Here is a 27,854-nt window from a genome sequence, read left to right on the forward strand (position 1 = left end):
CATTTACACAAACATTCATACATAAAAGTTTTCACAGCAGCATTATATCAATAACTACCCTAAATAGTCAAAAGCTAAACATCTTTCTAGTCTATATATCTTTCGGATCTACTTTCTTAAGATATGATTGATGTGATAAATTTCCGAAATAGAGACAAAATGTGTATAAATGAATAGCAAATGTTTGTTTTATTGCTATACAGCGCAAACGCACTAAATGTTTTGTTTTGTTATACTGGAATCAAAGTCATACACATGTGCATTTTTCAGAACACCGCAAACACCATGGTTTAACAGAACACTATTGAGATAATTTCTCCTTCTAAAAATAATTCCAGACTTAAATGTGACTAAAGCGATGTCATTTTCCATAGATTGTACATTCTATCATGTAATCCTTGATATAGGGTTGCTCAGTTATATTTCGTCTCTCTTTTGCTGCGTACAATGAAATTAAACAAAGGGTTCTGAGTGATGAAAATGAAATCATCTCTTCGACAATTTTACGGATGCTATAACGAGTTGGTTTACTATTATGAAATAGATGTTTCACGGATGACAACAAATATACTGTCGTAACCCACAATCCCGTCATGTGTGCATCAAATGGGATGAGTTTTTTCTTACATGAGCATCACAACGGGTACCACATGTGGATCAGGATCTGTTTACCCTTCCGGAGCACCAGGGATTGTCCACGGTTTTTTTTTGTGTTTCGTGTAGCTTAGTCTTAACTTTTTTATGTTGTGTTTTGTATAGTCTTGTTTGTCTTTTTGTCATTTTCGTTTTTTTGCCATGTCGTTGCCAATATGTTTGGAGATATACAATATATGTCTTAAGATATTGAGTTGAACTGCAAAGATATTTAAATGAGGGTATTATCATTATCACATCATTGGAATTGTATCGGCGGTTATTGATTTCAAAAACAGATGTAACTGGTTCTTGAATGAGTTGACAATTTTAAGTCACAAAAAAGCAGTTTGACGTCTTTAAAAATGAAGACATACGACGATACCCATATGACTTATTTCGAGATTGTCCTTATGCCAACACAAATATTTATTTTTTCTTAAAATATATGTGAATTATCATCACTCAGAATTATGAAATGAATGTTTTCAAATATATATTCTTGCAAGTGTAATATCAGTTTTAAAACCATAAAATAATACACTATAATGTTTTATCTGTGTACTGTTGACTTTTTTTTAACATCCTGTAATTTACAAATATCTCACTTCATTTGTTTTATCGGTTTTCATTATCTTCTAAAATAGTTTTTGATCAAATGTTTCAAACCATGGCAAACGTATTGTGTAATATATGAAGACATCAACTTACTATCTTTGTACCTCATTCTGTTAATTGTTTTGATTTTGTAAATGATAAAGTTTGTAGCCTCAATGTATATTCATATGTACTTAGTTTATCACTCAGAGCCAATAATTGGGTTTTTACATGTGACCTTGCAGGGCGAATTGATGTTGTAAGAAGAAATGTAAATAAATAAAAGGTGAACATGCTTGTTCTTAACGTTTGTTATTTTAGATGATGAAATGGATGGTCAATTTTTGTATTCTTGTCTTTCATTTTTGCTTATGTGCTTTGTCTATCTGCCATTTTGTTTTCTTTGTTGACATGTTTGTTTGTTTGTATAGTGATTAAGATTACAACACAAAGGTTCACTGCTGTACCCCTACTTTTGACATTTTTACCTTTTATGTCTGTTTATTTTGTTCACACATTGTTGTCAATATAATGGAATTTTATGCGACTGTCATACAAATGAGAGGTTTAGCTGGATGTAAAACCAGGTTTAATCCATCATTTTCGACATAAGGAAATGCCTGTTCCAAGTCAGGAATATGACAGTTGTTTTCCATTCGTTTGATGTGTTTGAGCTTTTGATTTTGCCATTTGATGAGGGACTTTCCGTTTTGAATTTTCCTTGGAGTTCGGTATTTTTGTTATTTTACTTTTCACGTGATTGCATTGCTTTTAAAAGTTTTCATCTTCCATAAGAAATGAATATGGTGTTATTGTTCAAACATGTATCGCCAATCATCTTTCAGTTCTATCATAGCACTAAAAACGTTTTACATATCAATGATTGCTTCAGACATCTATATTAATCAGTCGGTACATGTGTGCTGTTAAATCCTTTTCATTATGCATTCTTCTATACACTCTTAACCTCGTTAACTTGAGTTCATGTACAAAAATCAATGTTCAACCGAACTTTCAAACGTTCCAAATATATTTCATTGTATCTGCAAACAGATGGCATTATTCTATTCATTTTGAAATAACAGAATCCTTTAGGAATTAATTAAGCTCACATAATACTGTTCATGCTTGAGACATGACCGAAATGTCTTAAGACGTTAAAGTTTTTATATTGATTTTTTGCGCATGGTTGATTTCAAAATAATCATGAACTATGTAAATTTCTTGCGACATACAATAACAATACAATAAATGTCTTCCGATGTTCAGTTGAATTGATTGTAAAGATAGTTAGTTACCTGAGGATATCATATAGGAAGTAAATTGGTGGTCATTGATTTCATGAATAGATTACACTGGTTTTTCAATGAGTTTGAAAAAGATTAAGCCATAGTGTGTCATCAACAGAGTCGAAGGTATACGAGGATACTAATATGGTAAGCATAACACATACTCATATGACTGATATTGAGATTGGCCTTGTGCAAAAACAATTACAATGCATGAATTATTATCTTACTAAGACCATGAATTGTGTGTATTAACACATTTGTATTTGCACGTAAAATTGCCTTTTGAAAAACTGTACAGTGATAAATTATGAGGCTTTACCTGTGACATGTTATTTTTTTTATTATCCTATAAAATACTTACACTTTACCAAGTTGTCCTCTGGATGTGTATTATCTCCTAAAATAAATGTTCGTCAAAATGTTTGAAAACGAGGTAAATATATTTTGTAATGTCTGAAGACATTAACTTATCATATTTGCCTGTCTACTACTATTTGTGTATACAATCATAGTATTTAACAAAATCTTTAACAAACTATTGATTTTTTAAATCTTCAATTTTATTTATTGTGAAACACGAAATATTTTCTAAATACTTAGCCTTATAAACATTATGTATTTCTTGAGACATGCAAGAAATATCTTGACACTAAGTTGGTGTCTCAAGACATTCACTAATCGTGTATTTTATTTATATTTTGGAGATCAAATAGAGTATTAAATAAATAAAGGCAACAGTAGTATACCGATGTTGAATAGTCAGAATTCGATTAAGCAAAAACAAATCCGGGTAACAAAGTAAAGCAAAGGGAAAAATATCAGCTATAAGAGGAAAACAACGGAACAACAGAAACACTGAACTACAACAAAAGCAAACGCAAACATGCATAGAAACGGACTGTGTTATAACAACTGCCATATTCCTGACTGTACAGGACATTTTAAGAAAACTGGTGGGTTGAACCTGGTTTTGTGGCTAGCCAAAAATCCCGCTTATATGGCAATAAGAAAAATACAGCTAAAATGACAACACTACGTGACAGGAATACAGTACAAACAAAAGCAAGAATACTCAGCACAGAGAAAAACATAAATAAATAATTTTAATAGTACATAACAACATTTAAACCGCAGAATAACAACGGACGCCTCCCATGAATTCACAACAGCATACCAGGACACCACAAACGAAATATAAACTGCGCGTCACATGCATGGATCAACGTCACAAAACGTGATGTATTTTTTGTGACGTTTATAGTATCACATGTAAATTTTTAGAAATAAAATAGATTTGTTTAATTTTAAGACACGTACAAGCATATGAATTGGGATTGAGTTTGTAATGGTGTTATTTTAAGTATTTTTTAACCATGACAAAGAATATTAAAATGAAATTGTGTTTGTAATAGTGTTTTTATTTGTATTTTCTAACCATGTTGGTTTTTCTTCTAAATCAAAACTGTGTATAAACAAAAAAAGCCTGTGCATATAGCTGTTTTAAACTTAAAACCATATAAATGAAGTAGCTGATTTTTTATCTTAACTTTTACATTCAAATAGAGAATACAAATAGAAATAAAATAACTGTAATATAAGGCAAGATCATGTAAGACCAAACAGTAAACACACACGAAAACAAACAACATAAAACAAAAACCCTGTAGACAAACCACGAATAACTCGACTATTCTGACAAATAAGACATATGTGAAATGTACCGAAAATACAGAATTCAAACCACAATCGAAATAAACAGACAACAACTCAGCACAAATTGACCGAACGGACCCACACGTATAAGAAAGTAACAACAGCAAAATGCCCGAAAGTGGGATATGTAAATACCAAACCACGTCGTCTCCAACAGCTAACATAAAACATAACAAAATATCCAACCGGACTTACGAAAGAGGCATCAAAACTAAATACATGAATGTTGGATATACAAATGTATAAATACCAAGACACGTCGTATAGCAATGCGAATTCACACCCGGCATAACAGTCATATTCGGGAATAGGTCACGTTTGGAACTAAGCAGACCAGACGATGTAGGTGGTAAACCACAATCTAAGACGTGGTAAAAATGTCGTTATTTAGTTTAGACACAGACACATCGTATAGATCAACAAATTCGTGATGGTGTCCATAAAATTTACGGAGTGTCATTTTTAATCTTCCCTCCTCATAACTCTGTTGGAGCAGTTTCTGCCTTAGGAGCAAACTCCTGTACATGAAGTCCGTATAGCGTGAACATGCACGAGCATAACGTATCATTTGAATTATGTAAACACCATACGATGGGGCAGAGGGTATGTTACTACTGAGAAATGGCAAATTGATAATTGGGAAGTTAAAATCATTCCGTTTGTCATAGATTTTAGTCTGAAGTCGTCCATCTGTGTCAATATTGAGGAAAAGATCAAGGTATGAAGCAGTCCATCTAGTATCAGTAGTATCCTTAATTTCAAGTTCACTGGGATAAATGAAATGAAATGTGAAATGAAATTTAAATTATATTCTTTTACTTGTAGATTTTTTTAATAATAAAACATTGCAGCCTACTGTATATTCATATTTATATTTTATTTTCTCAATCAGAGCCAAGAACTGTTTTTGGTAAGACTGTCCTTGTACGATGAATCGATGTTTAAAGAAATGCCATACAAAGATATTAAGGTTTTGTATAATGTATGACTTTATTCACGTCTCTTAATTACTTTTATGGATTTTCATCTTCGTTAAAAAAAAAATGAACCTAATATTGTTGTTGATTCAATCGTTGTCTTTTTTTATCTACGAATTATATCATTACATTAAATTACATATTCATTAATGGAAGTCATTTATTTCTATTCATCCTGTGCATGTGTGCTGTTGGTTCTTTACTATATAGCTATATGATTATGTATTCGACTTTACACTTCACTATATCTCTTTAACTGGTGATCATACACAAAAACAAATATTCAAGAACATTACAAAACCTAGAAGATATATTTAGTCAAATCTCCAGACAGATGACATAATTGTTTTTATTTAGAAATAGAGAATTTCTTTATCACTGATACGTGTTCATGGTGCTCTAATATATTAAAGTATGGAGGAAATGTCTTAAAAATTTTAATTTGAGTTTATCATATACTGTAAATTCAGAAATTATTGCGTACATTTATCATTGCAATTTATGAACAATGGACAAAAAATGCAAGATCAATTATTGCGATTTCTGGAAAAGCTGTATACATGTATATGTATATGTACTGATTATCAGAATGCGAATTTTTGTTATTGTGATATTCAACCAGTCGCATTATTCGCAATAATAAAAATCTCGCAATAATTTTTGAATTTACAGTATGCATGAAAGGTTGATTTTAAACATATCTTTTTAGAAGTGCTTTTCTGGATAAACCTTTATTAGGGATTCTCAAGTTTTAAACTTTTAAAGTCAAGCATGTATTATACCAAAGCTAGTAATTATTTATATAATCAGAAAGGACATGAAAATGTTACTAGTAGCCAAATCCATCTAAAGTCAACTTTGCCTAAAGGAGTTTTTACCTTAGTTTGATAATAATTTTTAACTTTTTCAACGGAAAATTTAATAAGGGTTTGTGATAAATCATATCAATACCGAAGCACTGACTACTGAGTTGATGAAACACTTGGGGAAATAAAGTCTACCAGTAACGTTTTCGACCCACTGCTTGAAAATGAAAAGAACAATTTGGAAATTAAATGCTTCAAAATCGCTTTTTCTGGATTGAAGTCATAAAGAACCGTCAACGTCAAATATTTAATGGTGAGGAATGTGGGACTCAAACTTATGAAGAGCTATGTAATCAAAACGCAACCTAGAAATAATAGCCTAATAGCTAAGTGTTACTTTGCCTGGGGAAGTTGGAACTTACGTTTCAATATAATTTCTAACAAAATCAACGGGAATTTTCGAATGGTTTGTTATAAATCATGTCAGAATCGTATCACTGACTATTGAGCAGATGGTCGTTTTGGGGAATTGTAGTTTAACTGTAGCGGTATCAATTCAGTGCTACAAACCAAAAAATAACACTTCAAATTGTATGCTTCCGGAACGATTTTCTGGATTGACCTTCATCAGGAACGCTCAACGTCAACGTTTTAAGGATGTAAAAGACCCGAAACTTGTAAAGAGCTATATAACCAAAAAGGAACCAAAAATTTATACCCAAATATATGTACGGTCAACATTCCCTGAGGGAGTCGAACCTTAGTTTCATGATAATTTCTAAATTTATCAACGGAAAATCTAAAATAAGGTTTGTTATAAAAGAGAAGCGAATCATATCTTTACCGTCGCACTGACGTCTGAGCTGATGATACCCTCGGGAACGAATAGTCAACCAGCAGTGGTTCCGAACAAGTGTTAAAAGACAGGCGAAAGATACCAAAGGGACATTCAAACTCATAAGTTGAAAATAAACTGACAACGACATGGCTAAAAAAGAAAAAGACCAAAAGACAAACAAAGGTACACAAAACACAACATAGAAAACCAAAGACTGAGCAACACGAACCCCACCAAAAACTTGAAAATAAGACTCTAGAAATTGTTTGCGTGCAAATCGTTTTATCCGTATTAAACTTCATCACGATCGATCAAAACCCAATATTTGAAATTCAATGATGTAAAAGATCCAAAACTGGTGGAGAGTTATATGGCCAAAACGCGACCCGAAAAATGATAGCCAAATACATCTTATTGTCAACTTTCTTGATGGAATTGCAACCTTATTCATGTTAGATTTGGTCCTGTTTGGTCATAAAGATCATCAACTGTTTTGGTTTTTATAGATCCTTGGCTTTCAAATATTCGGCTTTGGGCGTTCCTGAAGAAGGTAACTCCAGAATAGCGCTGCGGACGAATGAAATTTATAACGTGTTGTTTTCCTTTTTTCACAATAATTTCTAAATTTATCAACAAATAATTTAAGAAAGGTTTGTTATAAATCATATCGGTACCGATGCACTTACAACGTATACTAAGGAGATGCTTCCCTTAAATAGTATACCAGCGGCGTATCGAAACAATGCAAGAAAATGAAAATTACCCTTTATGCATTTTATTCGTTCAAAGCGCTTTACCACAGAAGCTTTCACGCAACCAAATGAATGTTTATAAATAATTATGGACACATAACGTTCTCATGATCATTTTCTATGTAACCCACAGCTTTAACTTATTGAAACTTGAACACTAATATATCAAACTAATTTTATTTAGATTGTATTATACATGGTTATTTGATATCAGGATATTCCAATCCTTCAACAACTCTTCTTGTAAATTTATCAAGGATTACTTTGATTTTGATATCGGTTAACGCATACAAGGTTCACTGACAAGAACTAGGCTGCTAATTAGTTTTCCAATTTGCAAAGTATTTGCCTTAGACCGAAAAAGGGCATCAATTTTTTAAAGTACTAAGGATTTTCTACCTCAGAAATAGATTACCTTAGCTGTCAAAACTTTTAAGAATTTTGGGTCCTCAATGCTCTTCAACTTCGTACTGTTGTTGGCCTGTTTAACCTTTTTGATTCGAGCGTCGCTGATGAGTCTTTTGTAGAGGAAACGCGCATCTGGCGTACACAATTTCATTCCTTGCACTTTTGATGAGTTTATGTACAATATGTAAAATAAAAAACCAGAAAAGGAAATCTTTATTTCGTTAACAGATGGAAAATTGTCGCAGCCTAGTCCATATGGAACAAAGCTTCCAGAAATATACCAGAGTGTTTAAGAAGTAATGTGGCTTTGAACAAAACGATATAGCAACTTTGGGCACATGTTGTTGCTTATAGAACAAGATGATATGTGTTAAGTGTTATAGTCAGAAACGAGAATTTAGCTTTACATCAAAATGCTAAGAAATACAAAAAGATGCGTCCAAAAGTAAGTCCACATTTATTTTTACACTTTTTCATTGTGCTATGTATGGATTCCAAAAACGTTTTTGTTTCGATTATGAAAATGGCTGCCTTTCTATCGAAGTACACACATTTTTAATTTTCCTTTCAGATTTGGTTTATTCTTTCTAGTCACGTTTTATAATCATTTTAACATGAGTAGTCATACTATTTCACAACATTTTACATTACAAAAATTTTGAATTTTTCCATAAGACATCTTAACTTAATTCCGAAACCGAATCTAAACCGATAACGAAACCAAATTAAAAACCAAGGACAGTTGAGTGGGTTAAAATTCTCCTCTGTTAATGTAAGTGTGAACCCAATCAGTGTTATCATTTATATTGTTCTAAATCATATGAAAGTATCATATCGATGATTACTTGACTAATCAACTCATATGAATCATTATTTGAAACAGTGAAGATTAATTCCACCTCTACTGAATACGATGGTAAAAGTAGTATACAATTTGAGATGTAGATATGGCTAAAAATGTTATAGACATTTACCATATGGCATGTTTTCGAAAAGACTGTGCTGCACATAGCTAACTTAAAATTTGTCTAATGGGATGTTCTACATTCACTCTTCTTGTTAGGGTCTTATCGTGGACTTTGTTAGATTTGTGTTGATCACGGATTTTCAGATTTCAGAATTAGAACATTATACTTCATGGGTTACGTTATTAAATTGGGATCAGGATCAACGCAAACTGGTCAACAAGGAGACTTTAAAAGTTTCGAAAACGTAGATGAAACGAAAACTTTTTAAATCATACGCAATATTACACCAACTATATAACGATGTGTAGGACTGAACCTTCGTAGAAAAATTCTTCATGTTAAATGCACATCATTAAAAAGTATAAAGTTAAACTGACGTATTCAACTGTATATTATTGAATATGTGTATTCAGTAAGAGCTGCAAGAACCATCTTCCTTTTTATCTTTAGATTCATGTGAAGTGATGTTTCATGTTATAATCGATGTGATATCGTCAGTTTCAGAAAACAATATCTGTTTAGAGTTCATTAAAACTAAACAACACTGACATTTACACATTATAATCCGAACTCCCTCAACCATCCTTGGTTTCGATATGTGTCTCGGTTTCGATCTCGGCTTAGAAGATCTTTATTGGAATTGAAATTATTCTTTGATGTCATGGTCTATGATGCTCACTTCAACATTGGTAGGCATTATGATTGTGAAAATTTTACAATACAAAAGTTTTCGATTTCCTTATTAGAATTGAAATTATTCTTCCTGTGTTGTGCTAAAAAATGTAAACAAGACGTCAAATATTTTGAGCGTCAGAGGCGCATTTCAGGATTTATTGTCATCATATAAAATAGCAATTTACAAATGGATGTTCATTTAAGAAAATATACAGTATTAATTTTATTTTCATAATAAGCTGAATACAAAAATCAGATGTTCTGGTATGATTGCCAATGAGACAAATCTAAACCAGACACCAAATGACATAGAGGTAAGCTATAGGTTACCGTACGACCTTCAACACTGATCAAAACCTATATCGCATAACAAGCTTTAAAAGGCCTAGAAATGACAAATGATAACCAATTCAAACGAGAAAGTTAAGTAAAGGCTTGATTTATGTACAAAACAATAAAACGATAAACAAATATGATATACAGCAACACACGAGAACCACTGAATACAGGCTCCTTACTTGGGACAGGCCCATACAGAATGTGGCGGGGTTAAACATGTTATCGGGGGCCCGCTTTATCATGAATAGTGGTGCAACAGCACAATACAAATCCAAACTTTACTAAACAATAAACATAAAACAAATTTCATCAACAGCAACAAATGACAACCCCTGAATGACAGGCTCCTCACTTGGGACAGGCACATACGGACTGTATCGGGGTTAAACATGTTTACGGGCGCCCAACCCTCCCCCTTTACCTGTTATCGTAGTGTAACATAGGAATAAGCTATAAAAGTGCTTAACTCAAGAAAAGACACAAAGTACCAATGTGAGAGAACTATCCAAGGTCAAAGGAATATTTTTGACGCTCGTAAACATGTTTAACCCCACAACTTCCTAAGTCAGGAGCTTGTAATTGAGTGGTTGTTGTTTGTTGCTGTTGATTATATTTGCTTTTTCTTTATTGTTTTGTACATTCGATAAATAATGTCTCTTCAGTGATGCTAGAGGCCAAAATATTTGAAATTCAAAATAGAATACAAACGTTAAAGTCCTGATTAAACCAAACAAGAACTGAGATATAGTTAAATCTAGATTAGTAATCAGATTTTTGCATAAGAGAGAGATTTAGACCTTAATTCAAAAGGATTTCTCAAATTTGATAACAGCAAACTTCAATCAAAAGTTATCCGTATTGTCATGCCAAGACCGAAGTAAAAGCTACTAAACTGGTGGTACCCTCAGGGACATACAGTTTAATAACATAGATATCGAACCAGTCGTAGTTATAACAGAACCGGTACAAATTGTACTGCACCAGATGCGCAATATAATCGTGATTGTCTCTTCAGTAATGTTCGAGGCCTATATATTGAAACCTGCAATATCGCGTTCATGTGTATAACAAAAATAGCTACCAATAGAAATTAAATTTACTTTCGTGAATGAAAATTGTCAAATGAACGCTTGCATTTTGTGGTCTGGTTTGTCATAAATGTATGCCATTTAACAAAATTTCAAGAATACCAGGGTTATAGTTTTGTACGCCGGACGCTCGTTTCGTCTACAAAAGACTGATCATCGACGCTCGAATCAAAAAAGTTATAAGGCCAAATAAAGTACGGAGTTAAGGAAGAGCAAAATACAGATTGGACTTTACTACAATACATTCCTGACGTTCTTATGCATCTAATATAGATAACAGAGCTGTCGATTGGTATTCATACGCATTTTTTAGCAGTATCGGTCAATTTGGTACACAAGGGATGGGAATGCGTATCATTATTGTTGTTAATACAAGTTTTACTCTTTTTTATTTCTTAATTAATAATCTGTTTGATATATAAGACATGTGATTTTGACACCCTAATGCCGTTTCTTCATTTCTCAGCAATCACAAACCTTTTGCTCAATCGTATGACGTTTATATATCTCAATTGATACGTTTCGCTCGTACATGCTCACATCATACGGGCTAAATTATTAGGGGTGTGCTTCTTACACAACAACTGCTCCAACAGAGTTATGAGGAGGGACTACTAAAAAAAGAAACGAATTGTTTGCCTTGAATTGTCACTTCTAAATTGAACATAGGTTAACTACTGTCGCTTTAATTTAATTCTTTTAACCTGATGTATTTTCATGTTCTTCCATACTCCGGATAAAAACTGATTTAACAACTAAAGGGTCTTGGAATAATCTTCATTCCAGTTAAAAACTGGTTGAAAATCTAATCTGGTGTGTAGGTCCTGGAACGAGTCTTACCTGGAAGAACAGGATTTTGATATCTATTTAAAAATAAAAAATAAGTATATTCTAATTTTAGCCTTCGATCAAGTTCTTTTCTTTTTTTCTATACTTCATCAATTTGTTTAATCATATCTGTCACTTACTTCTGAATAGATATACAAAAAACTCATCAAAGGAACCAGCCTTATAATTGTGTACGCCAAGCGTATATTTAAGAAGTCCAATATTGAGATTAAAAGCTTATCTTGAAAATATATATGGTGATCTATGTTAATAACTATTACATTTGACATATATCATGTATAATAACCGTTCATAATTAATCCATTGATCGATGAACGGGTTAAATTTCTTCCAAATGTATAGATATTCATATGTTATTACTCGATCAAAAGTTAGCAAGCTTTTATTTATTTTACCGTTTAAATTAAATAAACAATCGAAATATTAATTTGAATAAGCATTTTGACTTGAGCAAGAATTGATTTTTTGAAAACTGCAAAAGCCATGACCGGAAATGGTTCAGTATAGTTGTCAAATTTATTGACCAAAATCCGCTCTTTTCTGGTTTCAGATCTTTGTTAGATAAACCATCAACTCGATTTTTAAACCGATAGCTATATTTGTGTTTTTGATATTATTATTAAGTAAAGTCATCAACATGATAATCTCGGATGAAAAAAATCAACGAATTGGTTTAAAACTGTTTGAGATTTCAGTTTCTTCAGATGAGATTTCTCTGAGTGTATCTAGATTAAAAATAAAGAGTCCTTGATATATTATTATTGGTTGAAAGTATTTTATAAAAAATGACGTGAAATGTGTTCCTAAAATCTTTCTATAAGAATCAATTTCCTATTGGAAGTGTTTGACTATATAAGGAAACGTTGCATTTTAAAGGGGCATTAGCTACGAGATATACAAAAATTAAAATATGATTTTTTTTTCAATCATTGATGAAGGTGAAATAGTGAAATAATTATTCGCTTTTAGCAGCCAGTTTGGTTGAATTTTGTCTGAATAAGTTAAGAAACGTCGCTGATGAATTATTCACTTGCAAGGGAATAATTCGACCTTATTGGATCCGTATTCATGTGACCTTCAATTTAACCCTTTAGCTAGAGATGGGTTATGTATAAACAAGGCCTGTAAAGCTATTAAAAAAAAAGAATGTCAACATTGAAGTGAAACAAGGGTAAACTATTTGGTTGACTGATTCGATCCACAAACACTCATTCTTATACAGGTAAAATTGATGATTAACCTTATAATATGAAATCAAACAGACCTAGAAAAAAACCAATTACACGTGTTCGCTATCTATCAATATCTATATTTATGTTTATATCGGGTTATGTGACCGTCAACAGTCTTCTAACCTCGATGGTTAATTAGATGGCGTCTAGACTGAAATACACACGAAATGCTAATACATATTATCGAGTCCATGCATCGTAAATTGTTTGTTTTAGACTTTTTTATAAATTTGATATACGTTTTATATTAAAGTAAAAAGATGTGGTATAATTGCCAATGATACAACATTCCACAAGAGACAAAATGACACAGAAATTAACAACTATAGGTCACTGTACGGTCTTCAACAATGAGTAAAACCGCATAGTCAGTTGTAAAAGGCCCCGAAATGACAAATGATAAAAAATTCAAACGAGAAAAATAACGACCTGATTTATGTACAAAATAATGAACGAAAAACAAATATGATATACAGCAACAAACGAGTTTGAGTCAAATCGGTGAACATGAATTTGACAGCTAATGCCCCTTTATATTACTTTTTTTTCACTTTTGACGCTCGCAGCCCAAAGTTCAAGCAAAAACAAGAGTGAACGTAGAGTATTTGAGGCTCACAGAATCAATAAAAATTAATAAAAAACAGAAATGAGTTAAAAAACATTGCTAAATAATCAATTTAAATGTTAACATCATCATTTTCGAAATGAAGTCGATTCACCCTCTGTACCAATTGAGACGATAAAATCATTTGTTGATTTGAAAAGTTTATGATCTTGTCAATGACAAGCCTTCATTCGTTCGGTGCAAGATCATACATGATTATATCAATTTCATCGTACTTCATTGGGTGTTACTAAGTTTAAATATACTGTAGAAAGATAATTAATTACGCGCCACAAATACTTTATATGTTTTGTTAAAAAAAAAACAGTAGTATACCGCTGTTCAATAGTCATAATTCGTTTAAGCAAAAACAAATCCGAGTAACAAACTAAAACCGAGGGAAACACATCAACTTTAAGAGGGAAACAACGGAACAATAGAAACACTGAATTACAACAAAAGCAAACGCCAACATACATAGAAACATACTATCTGATAACAACTGCCATATTCCTGACTTGGTACAGAACATTTTGAGAAAAAATGGTGGATAGAACCTCGTTTTATGGCTAGCCAAACCTCCCGCTTATATGGCAATGTTAAAAATACCACTAAAATGACAACACTACGTGACAGGAAAACAGTACAAACAAACACAATAATATAATAGTACATAATAGTACATTACAACATGTAAACCGCAGAAGAACAACGGACAGCACACCAGGAGACCACAAACAAAATAGAAACTGCGCGTCACATGAATGGATCAACGTCACACAAAGTGCTGTATTTTTTGTGACGTTTATATTATCACAGGTAAATTTCTAAAAATAAAATAGATTGTTTTATTTATAGACACGTACAAGAATATAAATTTGAATTGAGTTTGTAATCCTGTGCATATAGTTGCTTTAAACTTAAAATCATATAAATGAAGTAGCTGATCTTTTATCTTAACTTTTACATACATATATAAACTATACTATAACTATATTAAGCAATGTAATAAAACGGAATCAATATTTGTCTTGCAGGTGTCTCAAGAAGATAATCATAGTTGTAAACACTTATACATTTATAAGGTTGTTGTTAAAAGAAAGGATGTTTTGAGTGCTGTACAGTACCCGTCTTTGTAATCAATTATGTTTAGCAAAATAATTATACACATAAAATTGAGAATGGAAATGGGGAATGTGTCAAAGAGACAACAACCCGACCATAGAACAGACAACAGCAGAAGGTCACCAACAGGTCTTCAATGTAGCGAGAAATTCCCGCACCCGGAGGCGTCCTTCAGCTGGCCCCTAAACAAATATATATACTAGTTCAGTGATAATGAACGCCATACTAAACTCCAAATTGTACACAAGAAACTAAAATTAAAAATAATACAAGACTAACAAAGGCTAGAGGCTCCTGACTTGAGACAGGCGCAAAAATGCGGCGGGGTTAAACATGTTTATGAGATCTCAACCCTCCCCCTATACCTCTAGCCAATGTAGAAAAGTAAACGCATAACAATACGCACATTAAAATTCAGTTCAAGAGAAGTCCGAGTCTGATGTCAGAAGATGTAACCAAAGAAAATAAACAAAATGACAATAATACATAAATAACAACAGACTACTAGCAGTTAACTGACATGCCAGCTCCAGACTTCAATTAAACTGATTGAAAGATTATGTCTTCATCATATGAATATCAGGCACAATCCTTCCCGTTAGGGGTTTAGTATCATACCATCATAACATATATGAGAAGAACATAACATAGCATACCTTAAGAATAAATAACTTTATTAGGTTTTAAGGCACCGATTCACCTTTTCCGTGTGATAGATATTGCCATCCAAATGTGCTGTTATTGTAGTTGATTCTCCTTTTATTTTCATTTTTCTTTTTATCAACACGATCTGACAAGGTTCGAAAATATTGACACGATACATCAACTGGGCTCGGGTATATTTTATACACTATATTGACATTAATCCAGCCAAAGCATGATATACATTAACATGTCTTTTCGAATTATCTGTGGTTTCGAAAGTACAATCAGTCAGCTATCACATGTGATTTTTAATTTAATTTTTATTTCCTTTTAAATTTTATCGACAACCTAGTATTTCAATAAAAAAAAAAGTCGATACCAGATGATGTTACATGTCATTTTCAAAACATATGTGTTGTATTTACTGGTGTACATGTACGTGTTTATTGAACTGATATATAATTACTTAATGCGATAAAAAATAATCACTATCTAACAACAAATCTCAATCACCATATAAAGAAGCGGGACGTTATTCAGATGAAACAATTAGTAATCGGGATAGATTTTATTAATTAAGTACTACTTAGAAAAAACTGAGGTATGAGCGTTCCGGATAAACGTCAATCCAGAGAAGTGCATCGGTCGCATTACAATTATAACGTGTTATTGTCCTAGACTTACAGCCCTTGGATGGTGTAAACTTCCCAAAATAACGTGTATGGTGTAATGGTGTATGGCATATGGTGCAATGGTAGAAGGTGTATGGTGCTATGGTGTATGGTGTAAGGGGAATGGTGTAATGGTGTATGAGGAATGGTGTGATTGTGTAACGTGCGATTGGGAATGGTGTGAATGAATAGTGTACGACATTTCATTGGTTGAAACCGAAGTTCATTTTATTTTAATTTTTCGGATTGTAAACATAAACAATAATAATAATCCTATTGTTCTTTTTTCCCAGTAAAGCAAATTACTTTACTCGTTAGACTCTATGTCATATATATTTAATATACACATATTAAAAAATCTTTTTTTTTCATATTCTTATTTACATTAAACAATGGCTTTAAAATTACACACTTGTGATCACATGCAGTTATCATAAAAGAAAGGATTTTATTTAAACTAGAAGGCGGATAGAAAGGTTATCCACGCATCGGAACAGTATTTTTATATCACGGGTTATCAACATCATTTTTAAAGTTGCTTCGTTCCCCACTTTTGACAGTCTCTTTATAAATATCTTATCGTCATTCACCTATGTTTGCCTTGGATTTACGATTCTGTTTTCCAAAAAATGTTCAAAGGAAAATTGTACAGTGTTATTGCACATAAGGTGTTGTATAATTATGAACAATCTCGTCAATTTCGTTAGATTTGTCTTTACGGATTATAAATGATATCTTGAACGTCCGAAAAAATATACTTATGTGAAACGGAATGAAATATTTGCCACTTGATATTTAGCCACCAACAAAATCAACCAACCGACATAATATACTAACAGTATACTTTTCCTAGAAGAGAACTTCTCATACTTTTCATTATAAAGTACAAATGAAATCTGTCATGTCAGTCACACTGTTGGATGATGAGGTGGAATAGTTTTATTATACAAACCATCCTGAACTACTGAGTTTAAATCATCACACCTCAGCAAGCACGACTAATTTATGCGCAGACCAACCCATCACACAATAGCCCAAAAGGAATCTGTGATGTACCCGTCCATATTCAGAAGTCATGGAAGTGGGAAATACAGATACTGATACTGACTTTAGTGGCAGTTTTATATAACGAATACAGAGATGAAATGCTGGCACTCTAAATTAAAGCGGACAAGATTTTGTTATCATTGTATTGCAATGTTGCTGTCATTTGTATTATACAATCCATCCTGACATCAAAATATTGCTGATTTACTATGCGGCTGCCGCTATATAGATTTACATAATAAAGTGCAAATATGGTCAGTTTTGTTTGATACTTTAAAATAGTTTTGTTATACGAGTCAGCCTGAGGTATCAAAACTACTGAAATTTTCTTGCGAGACAATATTTTTAATAAAAAGAGGGCATGCTGGCTATCTAGATTGATGGGGACAAATTTTTGTTGTCATTGTATTGCAATGTTGCTGTCATTTGTATTATACAATCCATCCTCACATCAAAATATTGCTGATTTACTTTGCGGCTATATGCTGATTCACTATGCGGCTATATAGATTTACATACATGACATAATAAAGTGCTAATACGATCAGTTTTGGCTGATGCTTTAAAATAATTTTGTTATACAAGTCAGCCTGAGGTATCAAAACTACTAAAATTTTCATGCAAGACAATATTTTGAATAAAAAGAGGACATGCTGGCTATCTACATGTCGATTGATGGGGACAAATTTTTGTTGTCATTGTGTTGCAATGTTGCTGTCATTTAATTTGTATAATGCAATCCATTCTGACATCAAAATATTGTTGTTTACTATGCGGCTATATAGATTTACATAATAAAGTGCAAATATGGTCAGTTTTGGTTGATTTGTTTAAATAATTTTGTTATACGAGTCAGCCTGAGGCATCAAAACTACTGAAATTTTGTTGCGAGACAATATTTTGAATAAAAAGAGGACATGCTGGCTATCTAGATTGATGGGAACAAATTGTTGTTGTCATTGTATTGCAATGTTGCTGTCATTTGTATTATACAATCCATCCTGACATCAAAATATTGCTGATTTACTATGTGGCTATATAGATATACATAATAATGTGCAAATATGGTCAGTTTTTGTTGATGCGTTTAAATAATTTTGTTATACTAGTCAGCCTTAGGTATTAAAATTACTGAAATTTTGTTGCGAGACAATATTTTGAATAAAAAGAGGACATGCTGGCAATCTAAATTGATGGGGATAATTTTTGTTGTCATTGTGTTGCAATATTGCTGTCATTTGTATTATACAATCCATTCTGACAATAAAATATAGCTGCTTTACTATGTGGCTATATAGATATACATAATATTAAAAGTGCAAATATGGTCAGTTTTGGTTGATGCTTTAAAATAATTTTGTTATACAAGTCAGCCTGAGGTATCAAAACTACTGAAATTTTCTTGAGACAATATTTTGAATAAAAAGAGGACATGCTGGCTATCTAGATTGATGGGGACAAATTTTTGTTGTCATTGTATTGCAATGTTACTGTCATTTGTATTATACAATCCATCCTGACATCAAAATATTGCTGATTTACTATGCGGCTATATAGATTTACATAATAAAGTGCAAATATGGTCAGTTTTGGTTGATACTTTAAAATAGTTTTGTTATATGAGTCAGCCTGAGGTATCAAAACTACTGAAATTTTCTTGCGACACAATATTTTGAATAAAAAGAGGACATGCTGGCAATCTAGATTGATGGGGACAAATTTTTGTTGTCATTGTGTTGCAATGTTGCTGTCATTTGTATTATGCAATCCATTCTGACAACAAAATATTGCTGATTTACTATGCGGCTATATAGATTTACATAATAAAATGCAAATATGGTCAGTTTTGGTTGATTTGTTTAAATAATTTTGTTATACGAGTCAGCCTGAGGTAACAAAACTACTGAAATTTTGTTGCGTGACAATATTTTGAATAAAAAGAGGACATCCTGGCTATCTAGATTGATGGGAATACATTTTTGTTGTCATTGTATTGCAATGTTGCTGTCATTTGTATTATACAATCCATCCTGACATCAAAATATTGCTGATTTACTATGTGGCTATATAGATATACATAATAATGTGCAAATATGGTCAGTTTTTGTTGATGCGTTCAAATAATTTTGTTATACTAGTCAGCCTTAGGTATCAAAATTACTGAAATTTTGTTGCGAGACAATATTTTGAATAAAAAGAGGACATGCTGGCAATCTAAATTGATGGGGATAATTTTTGATGTCATTGTGTTGCAATGTTGCTGTCATTTGTATTATACAATCCATCCTGACATCAAAATATTGCTGATTTACTATGTGGCTATATAGATATACATAATAATGTGCAAATATGGTCAGTTTTTGTTGATGCGTTCAAATAATTTTGTTATACTAGTCAGCCTTAGGTATCAAAATTACTGAAATTTTGTTGCGAGACAATATTTTGAATAAAAAGAGGACATGCTGGCAATCTAAATTGATGGGGATAATTTTTGATGTCATTGTGTTGCAATGTTGCTGTCATTTGTATTATACAATCCATTCTGACAATAAAATATAGCTGCTTTACTATGTGGCTATATAGATATACATAATATTAAAAGTGCAAATATGGTCAGTTTTGGTTGATGCTTTAAAATAATTTTGTTATACAAGTTAGCCTGAAGTATCAAAACTACTGAAATTTTCTTACGAGACAATATTTTGAATAAAAAGAGGACATGCTGGCTATCTAGATTGATGGGGACAAATTTTTGTTGCCATTGTATTGCAATGTTGCTGTCATTTGTATTATACAATCCATCCTGACATCAAAATATTGCTGATTTACTATGCGGCTATATAGATATACATAATAAAGTGCAAATATTGTCAGTTTTTGTTGATGTTTTTTAATAATTTTGTTATACTGGTCAGCCTTAGGTATCAAAATTACTGAAAAATTGTTGCGAGACCATATTTTAATTAACAAGAGGACATGCTGGCTATCTAAATTGATGGGTATATTTTTTGTCGTCATTGTGTTGCAATGTTGCTGTCATTTGTATTATACAATCCATTCTGACATCAAAATATTGCTGATTTACTATGCGGCTATATAGATTTACATGATAAAGTGCAAATATGGTCAGTTTTAGTTGATGCTTTAAAATAATTTTGTTATACGAGTCAGCCTGAGGTTTCAAAACTACTGAAATTTTCTTGCGAGACAATATTTTGAATAAAAGAGGTCATGCTGGCTATCTAGATTGATCAGGAAAAATTTTTGTTGTCATTGTATTGCACTGTTGCTGTCATTTGTGTTATACAATCCATCCTGACAACAAGATATTGCTGATTTACTATGTGGCTTTATAGATATACATAATAAAGTGCAAATATGGTCAGTTTTTGTAGATGCGTTAAAATAATTTTGTTATACGAGTCAACCTGAGGTATCAAAACTACTGAAATTTTGTTGCGAGACAATATATTGAATAAAAAGAGGACATGTTGGCAATCTAGATTGATGGGGACAAATGTTTGTCATTGTACATGTTGTTTTGCAATGTTGCTGTCATTTGTATTATACAATCCACCCTGACATCAAAATATTGCTGATTTACTATGCGGCTATATAGATCTATATAATAAAGTGAAAATATTATGGTCAGTTTTGGTTGATGAGTTAAATAATTTTGTTATATGAGTCAGCCTGAGGTATCAAAATTACTGAAATTTTGTAGCGAGACAATATTTTTAATAAAAGGAGGGCAAAAATATTTCCAAATTTTTTAACCCTATATAAATTAACAGATTGTGAAGAAGTGCAAATATGGTCAGTTTTGGTTGATGCTTAAAATAATTTTGTTGTACATGTTGTACATGTACCAGTCATCCTGAAGTATTCATTTTTGGCATTGTTTGTCGATTTTATCTGAAAACCAAGTTTATAAGATTTACGATACATGTTAAAACCGATAATAATAGCATTGTAACCAATATCGTTTTTAATTTATAGATAGGCAGATCGCGGATAAATTTGCATTACAAGCGTACTTTATTTACAAATACATGTATATATATTTAATCTGTATTGTTTATATAACCATCATAGGCATGACCACGGAGATTTTAATTTTATACATTAATTTACAATATTGTGATCAAAATTCGTTTTTTAAATCAAATAAATAATTTTGTAGTCGCACGCTTTCTTTGAAATTTAATTGCTTTATGGATTATTTCGGATCGTGTAGATAGAATGGGGAATGGTGTATGGTGTAATGTGTAAGGTGTATGGTGCAAAGGTGTAACGTGTATGGTGTAATGGCACAAGGTGTATGGTGTAATGGTGTATGGTGAATGGTGTAATGGTGTATGGTGTGAGTGGGAAGTTTACACCATCCAAGGACTGTATACGCAGGAGGGGTTAACTTATTTGTACTTTTACATACTGTTAATTCAGAAATTATTGCGGCATTTTTTATTGCGATCTTAAAATGACAGACCAAAATGTATGAATAATTATTGTAACTCAGGAAAAGCTGCATACAAATGTATGTTAGAATCAGAATGATGCGAATTGCTATTTTTGCAATACTCAACAAGTCGCATTATTTGCAATAATAAAAACCTCTCAATGATTTCTGAATTAACAGTAATACAAATATATTTAAATATATATTGGAAACAATTTGCTTCATTCGAGTTATAAAATAACAAATCAGTAATCATGGTAATGAATGAGCAAAACTGGTGCAAACCGATATAATTCGGTTGATGCAATGATTGAATAACCATGTTAAAATTTATAATTCATTATTGAAACACATTGACCATAATGCAACCAATATGATAATTCCCTTCTTGAAACATTCAATCAAGTGAGAAAATATTAAAACGGATATATCTCTGATCAAATAGATGACAAAAGTTGGGTATAAGACCCAATGTATTTATTACATACTGGGCATCTAAATATTTCCATTATTCAAACATTGATATTGTTGTTCATTTAAATGAAGTCTTTCAGACAAACGATGGTTAAGTTTTCAATAAAATCTGATTGACTGATGGGAAATTTCGAAATTCCAAAAATCTTTATTACCTAAACTATAAATGTGGCAACGGAAATATATGCATCGGACAATTTGGTTAATCTATATAAGTGTTGCAGATCATGTGCATAAAGAAGGTAGTGAATGGAAAGATAGTTACTTAACTTCAAAATTTATTAGTATTCAGCTGTAATCCGTTACATTCAGTTAAAACGAAAAATTGAGGATTTGTACGAATGCTTTAGTTTAATATTCAGTTGCAGAAGACCACAGTTATTACTGGCCATAAGCCATGTGCATATATAGATGTCTTGATTATATGTCAAAGAAACAGCAAACGACTTTTAGGTCCATGTGCAATCTCTAACAATGGACTATTGATATTCATCAAGTCCGAATGCAAATGACGAGTTCAACTTGAGTAAACAATCTGAAAAAGTGGAAAATTAATTAAGTCTGTATATATCTTTTACCTTGTCTTTGTTAATTTATCCAAAAGGGACATATAAAAAATACCACAAATTTCTGCAATTGAATAACCATGACTTTCTTATGCAGGTGTTATAGATTACAAACACATGTTAGGTCAAATCAATATTCATAATACCGTATCGAAGAAAACTAACAGTTTCTAAAAGTATCAGCCTGCTGATATTCATCATGCTGGATTCTAAAACCGCTACTTGTACTTCAGAGTTGATTTTATATAAAATCCAGAAACAGCATAGAAAGATACGATCATCAGGAGTATAAAGAGACACATCTAAAGACATGATGAACTGGAATATGCCTTATTGTCATTAAAGAATTGTTAAAAAAAAAAATGATATTAAAAGAAAGAAGAAATTGGAGGTGAGTGTTACAGTGACATTTGGCCTTGGATTGACCAAAATTACAAAGACAACATGTTATTTACAATAATCTTTTACAGGTATGAATAAGGAGAGATGTTGGCTGGCTATATGTCATAATTGCTTAATGTTGGTTTAGAGGGGGTTAAACATAAATAGGGTGATATATTACAATGTCTAATGAAAAAACTATCCAGTTGAAGACAAGAATCTATGCAACTATTAAGCACTGTACAGTCTTAAACAATGAGCAAAACACATGTCGTAAAGTAAGATATGACAACATGATAAAAAAATTATAAGCCAAAATCATCGGCCTAATAAATGCAAAAAGCAAAAAACAAAGGGCAGACAGCAATCAAATGCAACCACTATTTTTTTTACATACGAAAGAGACATAAAAATGTGACGAAGTTAAAATGTACCGATCGTTCGACACCCTCATAGGCAGTCAAGGTCGTTAAACAACCCCTTTAGTAGTTAAAATGTGTGTAAGTGTAGAGACCCGTACAAAAAAACAAAAATGCATAGTACCGTTCAATGAGATTACGTGTCTTTCTGACATGCATCCATAACAAGTTGGATTCATTCCAGTGCGCAGATTACATTTCAGTAGTAGTGCTATTTAAAACAATGTCGTTTCAATTTTTGTTCTTTATATTGACAACCTTTCATGTTATAAGTTTTAAAAAAAAATTTTATTCATGGAAAACATTTCGAAACAGGATATAACTTATCGTACAAGTACAGATTGTGTAGAGAAAGACCAAATAATTGTCCAGTTCTGAGGAATAATGCAGCAGGCATGTAGGGCCGACGCCCATTATTTCTAATGAATGAATAGTTATTTGGAAACAAAGGGGCGGACGATACCAAGCGTACATTCAAAACTCATGAGTGGAAATAAGTGGAAGAAAACTGACAACGCCATGGCAATAAATAAAACAAAAAACGACGAAAATACGAACAAATTTCAGAGAAAACTGAAGGTAACGCAACATAAATCACACCAAAAATCGCGGGTGAAGTCAGGTGCTCCAGAAGGGTAAGCATTTTTTTGCTCCACATGTGGCAACCGTCGTGTTGCTCATGCAAGTACAAATTTGGAGATAAGTCTCATTTGGTGATGTCACAATCGCGAAAAAGAAGACGGTATTGTGGTTATGACAATTTTTACATATCCGTGGTCAATTGTAACGCAGATATTCCAGAACGGTCAACTAACTCGCGACCTCATCATTAAAACTTTCGAACGGATGGTTTCAACTTCACGACATGGACTTTAGCAAACTTTAAATACACCTCAAATATTGAAATTAATCTCCATAGTCAAAAATTTTGAATATTTATATTTTAAGTGGTTTTCCTTTCATTTTCCCGTGTTGTAGCAAATAATTTGCAGTCAGAATTCTTAGATCAAACTGACCATTTATTAACTAAACAGAATTTTTATGAAAATAAGTATAGATATTATAAAAAGATTTTCAATAAAATTCATCCAGATTTATTGGAGAAGCACGTCGTGTAGCGAGAATGAAAGGATTTTGTTTGGTGTTTTAGAAAAACAAACCTAAATATTAATGTGTATATGTATATGTTGATGGATTATGTGTTTTTTTGTTTGATAAAGACTGGATGCAAAATAATCTAAGACTGAAGACTAGGATAATCTTCCAGGTATGTTACACTGTAGTCTAGGTTATTTATATAATTAACTAATAAGAATGTGCTCGATTGTTTGTACTTTCGCAAACAAAATATCCTTCCATATATCAAAGCCTATTATCGGATGAATTAAAATAAAGCAGCAAAATAAGTGTTTGATGCATATTCCCACATTTTGTTTTGCTTTTCTGATATCAACAAACTTAAATCTTATATCATTTACTAAGAATCAATAGAGAAAATGATTCAAATAATAATGAAACAAAAAATATCCGTTGAATATTTTTTCTCTCAATTTTCTTGTAATTACGAAGAAAAAAATTCAAGGATAACTTCTTCATGTACATTGAGTATTTTACACTGTACATATTACAAAAAAGTTCATGAAATTGATGATATTACGCGTTTCTGTTAAAAAAAATGAAGATAAAACGCGCTCAATCTATAACAGTTATCTTATTCTAATTGTATCTACAACACCAAAAGTATATCCCTTAGGACTGTGTCTAGATTAATAACAATCCTTATATTTGAAAAAAATATAATCCGAATGCTTAAATTGATAACAGTTACAATATTTAAATTAATAATCAGCCAAATATTTAAATTAGAGCAAATATGCAATTTCGACCATTTCAGTTTCTTGAACTATTTGTTCCTCACACAATATTATTGATGAAAATAGCAAGTACGCTAAAAAATATTGTTGAGTATCTATTTTTTTTCTTTATTTTTAAACCCCCAAGGGTGACTGAGGGAATATAATTATTGTCAGTTAGATCTTCATCTGACCGGCAGTAAAACCCTTGTCAAAGTAGGGCGTCCGTTTGGCTGAGCGGGATATACAAGTACGCTGCCAAGTCCGGTCAGAATTGGAATTTTAAATCCGATGCCTCCTGTAATGAGAGAGCCACGCTTTCTGCATGTTAAGAACTCTTGCAACAACTATTTGAGGGGGCTGTATCTGGCCTGTTGCAAGGCAAACTTTTTCCTATCCAATATAACCTCATTTTCCAGTGGCAGTTTTAAATTCCCCGACCATGATCCCGGACGGGCTCTATTACAGGACCTACCTTTTGTATTTATTACTAATTTGTTCTCGTCCTGAACATGCTTAAAATATTTCTCTCTTAATATAGCAAACAATTAGAAAATCAGGCTAGGGAGTTTTGTGTAAAATTGATATAAAAAGTTGCTACGCAAAAACTTGCATATCGACTTCAATTTATTTTTCTAATAGATCTACACCTGATAAGAGCATGTCAATTAACCGCATATGTTTACAGCTATATTAGTGAAATTCAGAAAGAAAAAATTCATTGACATGCAGCAAAGAGTAACAATATTGAAATTAAGTAACATGGGGATTTAAACGGATGCACATATTTGATGCAAATACAACGAGATGACCGCACACACATGTACAGAATTTCGAGAGACCTATTTTATTTTTTTTAAATATTTTTCCTTGATTTTTTAACCAGAACAGACACAACTTTTAAATCTTTATATTTAGGCAGATGATATTTTATATTGCATGTTCACTTAACATTGAGCAGATCAGTGTACTCGAAAACTTTAATGTAGAAAAAAGGGTAAATTTGGGGAATTATTGCATGCTTAGGACTATGTGAAACACTCCGAACATTGGATACTAGAAAGGGTTTTTTGTTATTGATATGAAACAAATAATATATTTTAAGCAAGCTTCTAATGCAATCATCTTGATTAATAGCGAAAATAAGACATTATGTATTTGTATGTCTATCATGTATACTTCAAATAACAGAAAACTAATAGATAAATTTTCATTGCCAACTTCACAAATTATACATACTGGTCTTGAGTTATAGATTCTAGGTGCTGACGTTGTGTGTCATCATCTTAACTTTGCTGTTTTCCCTTTATTTCTATGTGTACTTTTATGCTACTTTTGGTCGTATGACTCTTGGCGTGGCACGGTATTTTGTCAATCTAGCTTTCAGGTTTTTTGGCTTTGGGCGTTCCGAGTGCGGTTGGTTCCAGCATTTCAATTTAGACGCATGAAAGTTTTACAATGTTTTTTTTTTATTTTGTACACTCATTGTATTTATATTTTACTTAATTTGTACTTTATCGGGAAAGTGTGTATATGTCATTATGTTTTACTATAATGTACTATTATCTACAAAAAATTTTTTCTTGGCGTCTTTCTTGGAGTGTGCTCCTTACGCAGAAACTGATCCAACAAAGTTATGAGGAGGAAAGATTGAAAATGACACTTCGTAAATGTTATGGACACCATCACGAATTGGTTGATACATACGATGTGTCTTTGTCCAAACTAACTAAGGACATTTTTACCACGTCTTAGATTGTGGCTTGACATTACGTCGTCTGATCTTTTAAGTACCGAACGTGACCTATTCCCGATTGTGACTATTTTGCTGAGTGTGAATTCGCATTGCTATAAGACGTGTCACGGTATTTTGCTATCCAAAATTCATGTATTCAGTTTTGATGTTATATTTGTTATTGTCAAATGTCTTATCGCTTGTAGTTGTTATTCTTACTTTTTTCTGTTCTTTTCGTGTGTGAGGGTTAAGATAATTTATCACCCAGTTCATTTATAAGATTTTAGTTTGGGTCAACTAAAATTACACTATGTATTTGGTTTTCAGTTTGATTTAGAAGAAATACCGACATAGCTAGATAATATAATTAATTATTAATTACTAAGTTAAACACACTTTTATATTAATAAGTATTGTAATTTTCATTGTTATTAAATACATGTAATATCAGTATTACAAACCTTATCTTGAACTCTATCCTATTTTTTTGAAATTTTTAGAAATTTACCTGTGACGTCACTTTTGTGTGTCGATCTATTCGGCTGACATACAATGCGTTGTTCGGCTGTGCTGTTTTTATGTGCTGATCTAGGTAGTTTTACATATTCGTTTTTCTTCTGTAGTTAGTCTCCACTTCAATGTTGACATGTATATCGATTGTATGGTCATTTTTTATATTTTATAAATTTGCTGTTTGCAAAAGTGTGA

The 27,854-nt window shown here is 32.0% G+C and overlaps 2 long non-coding RNA genes across 2 annotated transcripts; both read left to right on the forward strand.

Annotated features, from left to right (window-relative positions):
* Nucleotides 1–1,704: 1,704 nt before the first annotated feature.
* LOC127726716 (uncharacterized) lies at nt 1,705–17,517 on the forward strand. The gene is made up of 4 exons (XR_007993677.1): nt 1,705–2,666; nt 5,128–5,205; nt 8,245–8,461; nt 14,809–17,517. It is a non-coding gene; the product is annotated as an uncharacterized LOC127726716 (long non-coding RNA).
* Nucleotides 17,518–23,045: 5,528 nt separating this feature from the next.
* Nucleotides 23,046–26,437, forward strand: LOC127726664 (uncharacterized). Its single transcript, XR_007993644.1, has 2 exons — nt 23,046–23,149; nt 24,779–26,437. It is a non-coding gene; the product is annotated as an uncharacterized LOC127726664 (long non-coding RNA).
* The last annotated feature ends 1,417 nt before the right edge of the window (nt 26,438–27,854 follow it).

The sequence above is a fragment of the Mytilus californianus genome, unplaced genomic scaffold, assembly GCF_021869535.1.
Source record: "Mytilus californianus isolate M0D057914Y unplaced genomic scaffold, xbMytCali1.0.p SCAF_1, whole genome shotgun sequence".
Classification (NCBI taxonomy): Eukaryota; Metazoa; Mollusca; class Bivalvia; order Mytilida; family Mytilidae; genus Mytilus; species Mytilus californianus.